The sequence below is a fragment of the Mercurialis annua genome, linkage group LG5, assembly GCF_937616625.2.
Source record: "Mercurialis annua linkage group LG5, ddMerAnnu1.2, whole genome shotgun sequence".
NCBI lineage: Eukaryota > Viridiplantae > Streptophyta > Magnoliopsida > Malpighiales > Euphorbiaceae > Mercurialis > Mercurialis annua.
Window position 1 is genome coordinate 29,103,793 of NC_065574.1, and position 14,378 is coordinate 29,118,170.

The window sequence follows — 14,378 nt, forward strand, 5'->3', positions numbered from 1 at the left end:
TCCTACTAATTTATAAATCTTATAAATTAGTCCCTAATTAATATGGACATAATACAATTAGGTTCCTACTAATTTATAACTCTTGCAAATTAGTCCCTAATTTATACTTGTTTTTCATCTTAGATTAATTTCCGAGATATGCTAGTATCTATATGAAATCGATCTTTCGTAAACTCAATCGGTTGCACACTCTATTGTGTGTGACTAACTAGGTTCACATCTATATGGCAACGAGAGACATAAGAAACGCCTTTCTTATATTAAATAATTAAATCCCATTTAATTATTAATTCTCGTAGATCGAGAGTGACGTCTAGCAACATATCACGACCCCCAAATAGAGATGAATGTTTCGATGCATTCTTTATGAACCAATGTTCATAATACCGTACACTCAAAATTCCCTTCATCTAAGATTCCGATCTCGACTAGTGTCACGGTTAAGTCAAACACTGTTTGTCTTGATCATATGACCTCATCTCTCAGTTCTAATTCTTGATAAATATGACTTCCACTAGAAACAACTTTCTATGTAAGTCATATACACCTGCGCAGGTTTTTATCATCCATCAAGAACAATTTGAGATAGCATAGAATCTTGTCTCCGTTCATCCAGAGTGATGAATCCTTTCTAGGTTAAACCCCTATCTCCATATACAACTAACTAGAGCCAACACATCCCGCGGCTCTAGCTCATGAAAGATCTAGAGTTAAGGAGTATCAAACTCTAATCACCTATATACAAGATAGTGTCACCGCAAGTCAAAGGACATATGTACAATTATGAACTAGATGACATTAAATTGACTTTAATGAATTACCATTTATAAGTCATCTAGCGTCACTTGTTCGACTCACTCAACACCTTGAGTGTCCACATGTTTATTCTGATCCCCATCAAGTAGTATGAGACTCACTACTTCCTATAATTTAGTAACTCTTTACTAATCAGGAGAATAAACAGAGGTGACGATCTTTCTGGGATAATGCAATGCCCTTATTCGCAGGACCCCATCGATCGCGAACGGTTATTTAGATCACTTGTATAATAGAATCTGTCACTCATATTCTTAACACCTTAAGAATAGATTCTACCACAATGTGATAAGGACAATACGTAATACATGAACACTTAGTTGATGAGACACTTAGTTCAAATAGAACATATATATCTTTGCCATTGGGATTAGTTTTACAAATATACACGATCAAATGGCCCTAGGGCATATACTACTAACAATCTCCCACTTGCACTAGTGCCATTGACAACCATATCTAAGTCCCATCTTCACAAGATGTAAATATTAATGACTATAAGTCATGTAAACCTTAATGGCTCTAAGTCATGTAAACCTTAATGACTCCAAGTCATGGGCTTTGTCAGTGGGTTAGCCGTCTTATTGGCTAATGCTATCTTTTAGAGAAACAATTTTCTCTTTCCAACAATTTCTTCAGATAATATGATAATGCCTTTCTTTATGTTCAGATAAGTTGTGAGACCCGGTTTCTTTTGCTAGGGCAGTAGCACCATTGTGGTCGCAGAAAAGAAGAACTTTTCGACTTAATGGAAGAAAACCGTACTTAGTTCAGTTATAAACTAATTTATCCAAACACCTTCTATTACGACATCTCATGTCATAATATACTCGGCTTCTATAATGGAGTATTGAGTTGACTCTTGCTTAGAACACTGCTAGCTCACTACTCCTTCATTATAGATAAATATGAATCTGGAGATAGACTCTCTATTATCCATATCTGATTATTAATCAGAATCTGTAAAACGGTCTACTTAAAAATCTCGTTCTCCATTTGTTAATACCATATATTTAGTTCTATAAAAGTACATAAAGATACCTTTAACAACCATCCAATGTTCTCAACATAGATTGGATTAAAACCAATTAGTCCCACTAACCGCATTGACAATTTCTAGCTTTGTATGTGGCAACACATACCTCAGACTACCAATTGCCGAAGCTTATGGTATCTTTGCTAGATTCTTTCTTTCTTCAGAAGTTTCGGAAGACACTCCCTTTGAAAGAAGAATTTTATGCCTAACTAGTATCAATCCTCTCTTAGAACTTCCATATTGAACTACTTCAATATCCTTTCTAAGAAGAGCCTTTTGGAGAAACCATTTATTCTCTTAGATCTATCTCTATAGAGTCTAATACTGAGAATTTAGGCTACCTCTCCAAGGTCTTTGATGGAGTACGTATTAGATAAACCAAAGTTTTACAAAAGTAATCATTCCGATATTATTATTTAGTAGTAATAAGTTATCTATATGAAAGATCATGAAAGTGAGTCTTCTCCCACTAACCTTCTTGTAACCATTGGGTTTATCATCGTTTTTAATAAATTCGTAACTTCTTACGGATTTATCAAGACGATGAAACTCGAAGCTTTCTTTTCATCCACTAGGGATCATTTTAGCTTACACGTCTTGGAACCTTCTTCGGATTCAAAATCCTCGACTTGTTCCATATAGATATACTCCTTAATTTAACCATTAAGGAATGTGGTTCTTACATTCATATGTCTAACCACAAAATCTAAATGTGTAGCCTTGGTAAGAAAAATCTTGATGAACTTAAGCATGACTATCCGCAATAAAGTGTATTCACAATACAACTTCTTGCCTCTAGCAAAACTCTTTTGCAACAAGCTTAGCTTTAAAGGTCTCCACCTTTCCATTAGTACAAATTTTACACTTGAAGATCCATTTAAACCTTATTGGTATAATACCTTTGGATGGATCGACTAGCTCCTAAAATTTGGTTTCTTTATATGGAATCCATTTCAGATTTTATTCCTTCAAACCAATTTTGAAGAATCTATATCACATATAGTTTCCTCATAAGTAGAGGGATCAACATTTGATCTTTTACTCCATGACTAAACAACTCTTGTTTATCATGTGGGAAAACCATCTCTCTCCAGTGGACGAGATACTCTACTTAATCTTGGAGTTGTTAATGTAGATACATCTTTTACTAACTCCGGCTTTTAGTGGGTTTGATCAATCTTCATTGATTCATTATTTTGTTGGTAACTAGATGACTCCTCATCTAATTCTATATTCCTTTCTTAGTGTCCCTCTTGAATAAACGTTTTATTAAGAAAGACTACCACCGATAAACAACGATTGTTTGTTCGGTTCGAATATAGAAACAATATCCTAAACTGTCTTTAGGATATCCAACATAACCTTTCCATGATTGATTTTGATTCCAAATTTATCGGATTTCAGTTACATGATATGTTCCGAACACCCTCAAATCTTAACATCCTTAAGACTTTATTCCATACCATATCTCATAAGGTATGTATGGAGCGGATTTAGTTGGAATTTAATTTAGAATTTTATTTGCGGTAAGAAGTGCTTGACCCTATAACGAGATGGATAAGTCAGTATATAGCTCATTCTTGATCGTATCATTTCCCACAATGTACGATACGTCCTTCTTGACAGACGCACCATTCAACCATGGTGTTCTCAAGGAGTAAGTTGAAAAATAATACCACATTCCTTTTTGGAACATACCAAATTCTGTACTCAAGTATTCTTCCCTTTTCGATCACATCGTAAAGTATTAATACCTTTTCCAATTTGGTTTTCTACTTCATTCTTGAAGTCATTTGAACATTTCAAAATCTTCATGTTTGTTCTTCATAAGAAAAACTTAACTATATCGTGATAAATCATCGATGTAGAAAATGAAGTATAAGTATCTACCTTGGTCTGTTTCTTTAAACGTACCATATACATCACTATGTATGATCTCTTAAACGGCTTTAGCTCTACCTCTTTATCCCACAAAGACTAATCAGGCCATGTTGCCTTTAAGATACGAGTCACAAATCGGAAGAGATGCAAAATCTTGATTGCTCAAGATTCCCATCCTATCTAACTTGTTATGTCTATCTTTTGCAATATGTCCTAATTATAAATGCCAAAGTTGTTTAGAAGTTTGATTACTTATGGTATTAATTTCCAAAACATCTTTTGCATTAAACATCTTTATTCAAGTCATAAAGAACATTTTGTACATATCCATACCCAACTCCGTATTATCAAACATAATACTACAAACATCCTTTGTAAATAGAAAATCAACTACCAAATTTGTCATATAAATTCGGATATGATATTTCTATATATATTGGGTAAGTACAAAAAACTTGTTTAAGTACAACTTATGTTTATTTAAGAAAATTGAAGTTGATCCTATAGCTCTTGTCGCAACGCTTGCGTCATTCCCGAGATTTAAGATTACTTCATCTTTTTCCTTTCTTTCTCACTTTTACTAAATCCGTAAAAGATAAACAAATATGAGAATTAGCATCGGTATCCAATACCTAAACTTTTAAATGAGCAATTGACATTGGAACATGAGATAGACACATTCTTGATGGAATTGTCGTTCCTCTCGTCATTGCCCTTTAAGTATTCACAATACTTAATACAATTTCCATTTCAATGTCTTTTGTTTTGACAAAAGAAACAATTTCTTTTATTGACCAAACCGCCTTTTAAATATTCCAAATATTTCCGGCTATGACTTATACTGTCCTACATCTTAACAAACGAAAACACTTTTCTTTGTTAACCAATGTGCATTTCTTTTTCGCAATAGCCTTGGAGGCATCTAAATATCTTAATCAATCAAAAAAATGGTTTTAAACCACTAGCCGATTACTATCGTGAATGCTACTTAATGGATTCGATTTCATCTTATCTTATCAACCTATGGATAGCAAAGATCTCTAATTAGTATTCGTGTTATTTTGTATATTTAACCATAATGATTTGGTCTTTATCAAAATGGCCTCCCACTATCTTTTTCGAATCCTACACTTCCAAAATAGGAAACGTGAATCTTTGTTGGAAAAGATTTCAAGTGGGTGATTGAATTCTTATATTCATTTATCTTTCCCTCAAGTACTTAATGCTATTCTTGGGATCAAAATGATATATAAGTGAACAATTACTTGTTCATCATATCTCATATGAGGTTCAATCATTTCCGGCTCCTAATGCTTTCACCCTCAAGTACTTAATGCTATTCTTAGGTTTCCACATTAGTTAAGTTTAACCCATTGAATCAACTAAGATGTATCGATTTGAATAATATACGACTCAGGTACGCCTAATTGCCTTTCTCGCCGTATATTATATCGACTACACCCGTAACATCTCATGCTTAACAATAAACTCAACAACATCTCTTGACGATATCATCTCACCCCTATGTATCCATAGCCGATAAGATGATAACTCAAAGCGTGTTAGTTTATTGCTCCAATGGAGAGCCATTGATAAACAATTTAATGATTAATCAATATAAACTTAATCTTTTAACTTTTAGGAAGATTTCTTAGGGTTTTAAGTTATTCAGGTCTCACTAAACACACAATACATTTTAGCATGCATCTCATACATATTAAAGCTAAAATTAATCATGCAATCACACATGTATGATCATGGACTTCCTAGGTCTCATTCTTTAGCCACAAAAGAATGAGCAAACTATTACATATCTCGGAAATGATTCTCTAATCATTCACTATGTAATATCTGCTTTCTTTAGGTATAGAGGAATCGTCCTAGAACCTCCGAAAGCCTCAACCGATCGATGATCCTCGAAAAAAAAAATTTATTTTTATTTTACGTTTTTTTTTTTTTTTTTTCGAGTCGGAAAATTTTTCCCGGGTGTAAAACCCCTTTTTCAGCATTTCGGTTTTTACAGAAAAAAAAATATTTTTTTTTCGGGCCGAAAACTTTTTCCCGGGTGTAAAACCCGTTTTTCAGCATTTTCGGTTTTTATGAAAAAAAATATTATTTTTTTTTCGGGTTTTGCTTTTTCCGCATATTCCGTTGATGACAACATAATGCACAAGCGAATCACGTATTGTGTTAAATGATCACATTAGAAAAATTCCCAGGATAGATTGGAGGGTCACGAGCGGACCACTTAAGTACCAATCTCCTAGACAGAATTTAATCGAATGTAATTAATATCACAATAGCGTTTGTTCGTTTTTGGAAAAACAAAATCCCTCGGAATTATAAATTACATGCCCAATAATAATTCCTAAGTCCATGATTATTTATACATTTATTCAATCGTAAAGCGTTAATACTCGATGATACGGTGGCTCTGATACCACTGTTGGCGCAGCGGGAGGCGCGGGTCTGGATCGTATATTTCAATTCAAAATCGAAATTCTAACAATCCGGATCCTAAAGTTGATCATATCAACAACAAATGGGTCGTCGTATCATTTAGTAATTAAAGCACGCATCTAAGAATCGTAAGAAGAATACCTATGTCGATTCTCCAACGATTCTTGTAGTCCCGAAAGTACGGCGACCTCAAGCTCGTCCACACGAGTATGCGTCCGATTGAATCCTCGCCTTGAAGTAATCCTGCAAGAGTTCCTCTTGCCGAGCAGCCCTAAGCTCAAACTCTCGCCGCGATCACTACCTTGCTCGGATGTATGAAAAACGTCGCCAAGTTTTTCCCGTGATTGATGACTACTTGAACTCCTTCAAGTGCTTTCTCTCTCTACAACTTTGTAGTGAGATGTGTGTTGTGTGTTATGTTGAAATGAGCAAGGACATGCTCTATTTATAGGCTAGAGCATGTCTTAAGAATGCAACACCTTGCATGCTAGGTGTCACACACCAAGCAAAGGTGTTGCCACCACATGACACCTTTCATGTGGTGACATCACATAGGTGACATCATATAGGTGATGTCATCATATGACATCACATATATGACATAGGCTTATCTCATTACATCATCACCATGACATCATCATTCCATTAGCTAATGATTAGTCATTTAAGTATCATTAATTACACTAATTAATTACTTAAACCTTTTAATCATAAAACTTGGTTAAAATATAATTAGGTTCCTACTAATTTATAAATCTTATAAATTAGTCCCTAATTAATATGGACATAATACAATTAGGTTCCTACTAATTTATAACTCTTACAAATTAGTCCCTAATTTGTACTTGTTTTTCATCTTAGATTAATTTCCGAGATATGCTAGTATCTATATGAAATCGATCTTTCGTAAACTCAATCGGTTGCGCACACTCTATTGTGTGTGACTAAATAGGTTCACATCTATATGGCAACGAGAGACATAAGAAACGCCTTTCTTATATTAAATAATTAAATCCCATTTAATTATTAATTCTCGTAGATCGAGAGTGACGTCTAGCAACATATCACGACCCCCAAATAGAGATGAATGTTTCGATGCATTCTTTATGAACCAATGTTCATAATACCGTACACTCAAAATTCCCTTCATCTAAGATTCCAATCTCGACTAGTGTCACGGTTAAGTCAAACACTGTTTGTCTTGATCATATGACCTCATCTCTCAGTTCTAATTCTTGATAAATATGACTTCCACTAGAAACAACTTTCTATGTAAGTCATATACACCTGCGCAGGTTTTTATCATCCATCAAGAACAATTTGAGATAGCATAGAATCTTGTCTCCGTTCATCCAGAGTGATGAATCCTTTCTAGGTTAAACCCCTATCTCCATATACAACTAACTAGAGCCAACACATCCCGCGGCTCTAGCTCATGAAAGATCTAGAGTTAAGGAGTATCAAACTCTAATCACCTATATACAAGATAGTGTCACCGCAAGTCAAAGGAGTACAATTATGAACTAGATGACATTAAATTGACTTTAATGAATTACCATGTATAAGTCATCTAGCGTCACTTGTTCGACTCACTCAACACCTTGAGTGTCCACATGTTTATTCTGATCCCCATCAAGTAGTATGAGACTCACTACTTCCTATAATTTAGTAACTCTTTACTAATCAGGAGAATAAACAGAGGTGACGATCTTTCTGGGATAATGCAATGCCCTTATTCGCAGGACCCCATCGATCGCGAACGGTTATTTAGATCACTTGTATAATAGAATCTGTCACTCATATTCTTAACACCTTAAGAATAGATTCTACCACAATGTGATAAGGACAATACGTAATACATGAACACTTAGTTGATGAGACACTTAGTTCAAATAGAACATATATATCTTTGCCATTGGGATTAGTTCTACAAATATACACGATCAAATGGCCCTAGGGCATATACTACTAACAAATCTCGTTTTGAATTCATTAATTAATTTCATTTAGAATTCATTATGCATTGCATATTATGTATAATTATTATAAAAGAGAAATTGAATTAAGGATATAGGCATTTTAGATGTCAAAATTTAAATTGAAAACAAAAATTACGATTAGTTAAATTGAGTTGATGTAATTGAATGAAATAAAAGACTCGAGGATTAAAAGATATGGTAAGTATATCATTGAGGGCTTAAGAGGATATTAGTATGGAGTATATATATCTATATATAAATGTCAAGATTACCCTTAAGGATTTATCAAGTGTTAAGGTTAAACACCTATCCTGTTTTGGTAAATTCATAATGTTTATGAGTATATAAAAGAGAATAAGAGAAAGGCATAGCCAATTTTCACAAACTCAAACCTAATTAAAATTTCCAAAGCTTCATTCTCAGAGTTCTTGTGGTCCAGGAAGGGATTCATGATAAATTGGTAAGTAATTTCTTCAAATTAGCTTGTTTATTAAAGTTTTACCTATGATATTCTATGTTCTGGTTTTGAATCCAGAAATTGCAGCTTATTGCGAGTGATGTATATTAAGTTCTATAAATCCAAATTGAGTAATTCTTGATTCCACAGAAACTCTAGAGTGTCTCCTACAACTTCTGTTCTTTATGTTTGGTCTGATTCTGTCGTTTTGATACCTAAAATTACCGTAACATTTTATTGCTTCAGCTGTGAAGACAGTCTGAGCACACCTCACTAAAACCGGTATAACTCATTGCTCAGATGTCGAATGATGAAATTATTTTTGATTTGGATTCTAGACCGAAAGGGATAAAAGTTCACCGAAGGGTTTGTTAAAATGTTGTCTATACTCTGCACAGGACATGTTTCATTAAAGGCTTAATGTTCTGCCTAATAAGGCAGATTTGGTACCATGTTTATAATCATGCATAAATATATAGAAATTCATTTGTAGGGGCTGAATTTATATTTGATGGTGTTTTGTGATTTACATTACTCATTTAGGTTCTCGTTTTGGCAACGACGGTGCAAGTAGAAAGTAAGGCAGCTTGTGACGTGATTTTGGAGTAGTTTTAGTTGTTGTGTGGTGAGTAGATATACTAGCCCTTGCTACTGAAATTAATATGCTATTTTGATATTCAAAATGTCAAGGTTTATTGTGTTTTAAATGGATATATATGGTTGTTTTGGAATGCACGAAAGGTGTTCGATGAAATGCCCTTGTTTAAATATTTTAAATACTACCTTTGGCAAATGTTGTATAAAATGAAAGAAGTTTTGAATTGAATCTATATAATTGTTTGATTTTAGTAAAACTTCGATGCTTTTGATATAATGAGTGTTTGTTTATGAACGTGTAATACCTTTCGGCAGTTCAATGGTCGTTTGATTTGGTTAAGTTTTGAATGAGAATTTGAAATGGTTTTACTATTGAATTGTATTGCGTTTTGATGCAATGATTTGAGATTTCTTTTTATATGATATCCTTACTCTGTAATGGTAAATATTTGAGTGGTGCTGAGTTGTGATATGCACCTGGTTATGTGTGCTGAGTTAGTTATATGCACATGTGAGATATTGTGAGTGTCTATGCGCATTTGACACAGGGCACTTGATTGATGGTCAGTGAAGGGAGAAGGGCTGAGCCGTGCTAATGATGGAGAAGGGTTAGCCATCAAGTGTTCCTAGATATGTTGGTTAGACTGTAGATCAGTGTTGTGTTCCTGATTACAGGTCTATGGTTTATATTATTATTACAGGGTAATCTATCAATCTTATAATAGATGATTGATACGAACTACATTTCATATTTAAAGTGAAATTGTTTTGATATCGTTTATATTTGTAAATGTGTTCGTGATGAATTTTACAAGTATTTTGTGTTGTATTGAACTGTTTTCTAGTATTCGTTATTATATGATATACTTACTTCAAGTATATAAATATTTTATGCTTGTTATGTCTATTCACTGAGTTTTCGCTCATTTTAGTTGTTTTAAAACCTTTTCAGTTAGCAAGGCAATCTACCGTACAGTTGACTAGAGAGGGAGTTGGGCTTAGAGTTTGGGGTTGAGACATAGAGGTTGGCCACATCTCCGAGTTTTGAGATGCCTTGATGTTTTGGTTTATAATAAACATATTTGTACTTATAGATGTATTTTGAATCATATGTATAAAAGTTTGTAACAATCCTTAGTTTTCATACGGTGGTTTAATTAAAATGTTGTATAAAAGGTTTTTATATATTTGTGCTTAATTATTTATAGAACACATTTTAAAATTTTGATTTGGAGATAAATATATTTTAAATAACCGTCAATCTCGTGCTAAGTAAGGCGAGGTATGACACTTGAGATGCGACATACTAATCTATTGTCGCTTTTTACGAACACTCTTCGTAATATAACCTAACTATTGTTAGGTAATTGGAACGAGGCGATAGAGAGACTTGTGACGCGACTAAATCATGGTAATTGATACGACGTTTTAAAGAGACTTGAGACGCGACATGCTAATCTAGCGTCATTTTTCACGCACACTTTGCGTAATATAACCTAACCATGTTCAGGTAATCGAAACAACGCGTTAAAGAGACTTGAGATACGACATACTAATCTACCGTCACTTTTCAGTTAGCAAGGCAATCTACCGTACAGTTGACTAGAGAGGGAGTTGGGCTTAGAGTTTGGGGTTGAGACATAGAGGTTGGCCACATCTCCGAGTTTTGAGATGCCTTGATGTTTTGGTTTATAATAAACATATTTGTACTTATAGATGTATTTTGAATCATATGTATAAAAGTTTGTAACAATCCTTAGTTTTCATACGGTGGTTTAATTAAAATGTTGTATAAAAGGTTTTTATATATTTGTGCTTAATATTTATAGAACACATTTTAAAATTTTGATTTGGAGATAAATATATTTTAAATAACCGTCAATCTCGTGCTAAGTAAGGCGAGGTATGACACTTAAGATGCGACATACTAATCTATTGTCGCTTTTTACGAACACTCTTCGTAATATAACCTAACTATTGTTAGGTAATTGGAACGAGGCGATAGAGAGACTTGTGACGCGACTAAATCATGGTAATTGATACGACGTTTTAAAGAGACTTGAGACGCGACATGCTAATCTAGCGTCACTTTTCACGCACACTTTGCGTAATATAACCTAACCATGTTCAGGTAATCGAAACAACGCGTTAAAGAGACTTGAGATACGACATACTAATCTACCGTCACTTTTCACGCACACTTTGCGTAATATAACCTCACCATGCTCAGGTAATGGAAACGACGCGTTAAAGAGACTTGAGATGCGACATACTAATCTAGCGTCACTTTTCATGCACATTTTGCGTAATATAACCTAACCATGCTTAAGTAATCGGAACGACGGGTTAATGGGACTTGAGACGCGACATATTAATCAAGCGTCACTTTTCACACACACTTTGCGTAATATCCATGCTTGGATAATTGGAACAACGCGTTAAAGAGACTTGTGACGCGACATAATCATGGTAATCGAAACGACATGTTAAAGAGACTTGAGACGCGACATACTAATTTAGAGTCACGTTTCACGCACACTTTGCATAATATAACCTAACCACGCTTAGGTAATCAAAACGACGCGTTCTAGAAACTTGTGATGCGACATAGTGATCTAGCATCACTTTTAACGGATACTTTGCGTAATATAACCAAACCATGCTTAGGTAATCGGGACGACGCGTTAGAGAGACTTGTGACGCGACATAAGCATGGTATTCGAAACAACGGGTTAAAGACACTTGAGACGCGACATACTAATCTAGCGTCACTTTTTACCCACACTTTGCGTAATATACCTAACCATTCTTAGATAACCGAAACGACGCGTTAAAGAGACATCATACTAATCTATTGTCACTTTTAACGTACACTTTGCGTAATATAACCTAGCCGTGCTTAGGTAATCAGAACGACGCGTTAAAAAGACTTGAGACACAACATACCAATCTAACAAATACGTTTTCCGCACTCTTTGCATAATTTAACCTCGCCATGCTTAGGTAATCGGAACTACGAGTCAAAAAGACTTGAGACGCGACATACTAATCTATTTCACTTTTCACGCACTTTTGCGTAATATAAACTAACCATGCTTAGGTAATTGGAACGATGCGTTAGAGAGACTTGTGACGTGAAATAAGAATGCTAATGAAACGATGACTTCAAGAGACATTAGATGCGACATATTAATCTAGCGTCACTTTTCACGCACACTTTGCGTAATATAACCTAATCATGCTTAGGTAATAGGAAAGACACGTTAGAGAGACTTGTGACGCGACATACTAATCTAGCGTCACTTTTCACGCACACTTTGAATAATATAACCTAACCACTCTTAGGTAATCGGAACGACTTGTTAGAGAAACTTGTGACACAACATAAGCATGGTAATTGAAACGACGCGTTGAAGAGAGATGAGACACGACATACTAATCTCGCTTTACTTTTTACGCACATTTTGCGTAATATAACCTATTAATGCTTAGGTAATTGGAACGACGTGTTAGAGACACTTGTGACGCGACATAAGCATGGTAATTGAATGACGCGTTAAAGAGAGATGAGACGGGACATACTAATCACTTTTCACGCACACTTTGCGTAATATAACCTAACCATGCATAAGTAATCGAAACGACGCGTGAAAGAGACTTGAGACGCCACAAACTAATCTAGCGTCACTTTTCACGCACACTTTGCGTAATATAACATAACCTGGCTTAGTTAATCGGAACGACGCGTTAGAGAGACTTGTGACGCGGCATAAGCATGGTAATCGAAACGACGCGTTAAAGAGAGTTGAGACGCGATATACTAATCTAGCGTCACTTTTCACGCACACTTTGCGTAATATAATCTAATCATGCTTAGTTAATAGGAATGACGCGTTAGAGAGACGTGTGACGCGACATACTAATCTAGCGTCACTTTTCACGCACACTTTGAATAATATAACCTAACCATTCTTAGGTAATCGGAACGACTTGTTAGAGAAACTTGTGACACGACATAAGCATGGTAATTGAAACGACGCGTTAAAGAGAGATGAGACACGACATACTAATCTCGCTTTACTTTTTACGCACGTTTTGCGTAATATAACCTATTAATGCTTAGGTTATTGGAAAGACGTGTTAGAGACACTTGTAACACGACATAAGCATGGTAATCGAATGACGCGTTAAAGAGAGATGAGACGCGACATACTAATCACTTTTCACGCACACTTTGCGTAATATAACCAAACCATGCATAAGTAATCGAAACGACGCCTGAAAGAGACTTGAGACGCGACAAACTAATCTAGCGTCACTTTTCACGCACACTTTGCGTAATATAACCTAACCTTTCTTAGATAATCAAAACGACGCGTTAAAAAGACTTGAGATGCGACATACTAATCTAGCGTCACTTTTCACGCAAACTTTGTGTAATATAACCTAACCATGCTTAGGTAATCGGAACGACGCGTTAAAGGGAATTGTGACGCAACATACTAATCTAGCGTCACTTTTCACGCACACTTTGCATAATATAACCAAACCATGCTTAGGTCATCGGAACGACGCATTAAACAGACTTGTGACGGGACATAGTAATCTAGCTTCACTTTCAACACACACTTTCCATAATATAAACTAACCATTCTTAAGGTAATCGGAACGACGCGTTGGAGAGACTTGTGACGCGACATAAGCATGGTAATCAAAACGACGCAATAAAGAGACGTGAGACGCGGCATACTAATCTAGCGTCACTTTTCACGCACACTTTGCGCAATATAACCTAACCATACTTAGGTAATCGGACCGACGCGTTAAAGACACATGAGACGTGACATACTAATCTAGAGTCACGTTTTACACACGCTTTGCGTAATATAACCTAACCATGTATAGGTAATCGAACCAACGCGTTAAAGAGACTTGAGAAGCGACATACTAATCTAGCGTCACTTTTCACGCACACTTTGCGTAATATAACCTAAGAGCATCTCCAATGCAATGCTAAAATGTAGTGCTAATGCCATAATTTAGCATTTAATCTTAAAATGCATCTCCAATGCAGTGCTATAGTTTGTGCTAAATTTAGCACAGACTATAGCATATGCTAAAATTTAACAACTAATAGCAATTCACTATTAAT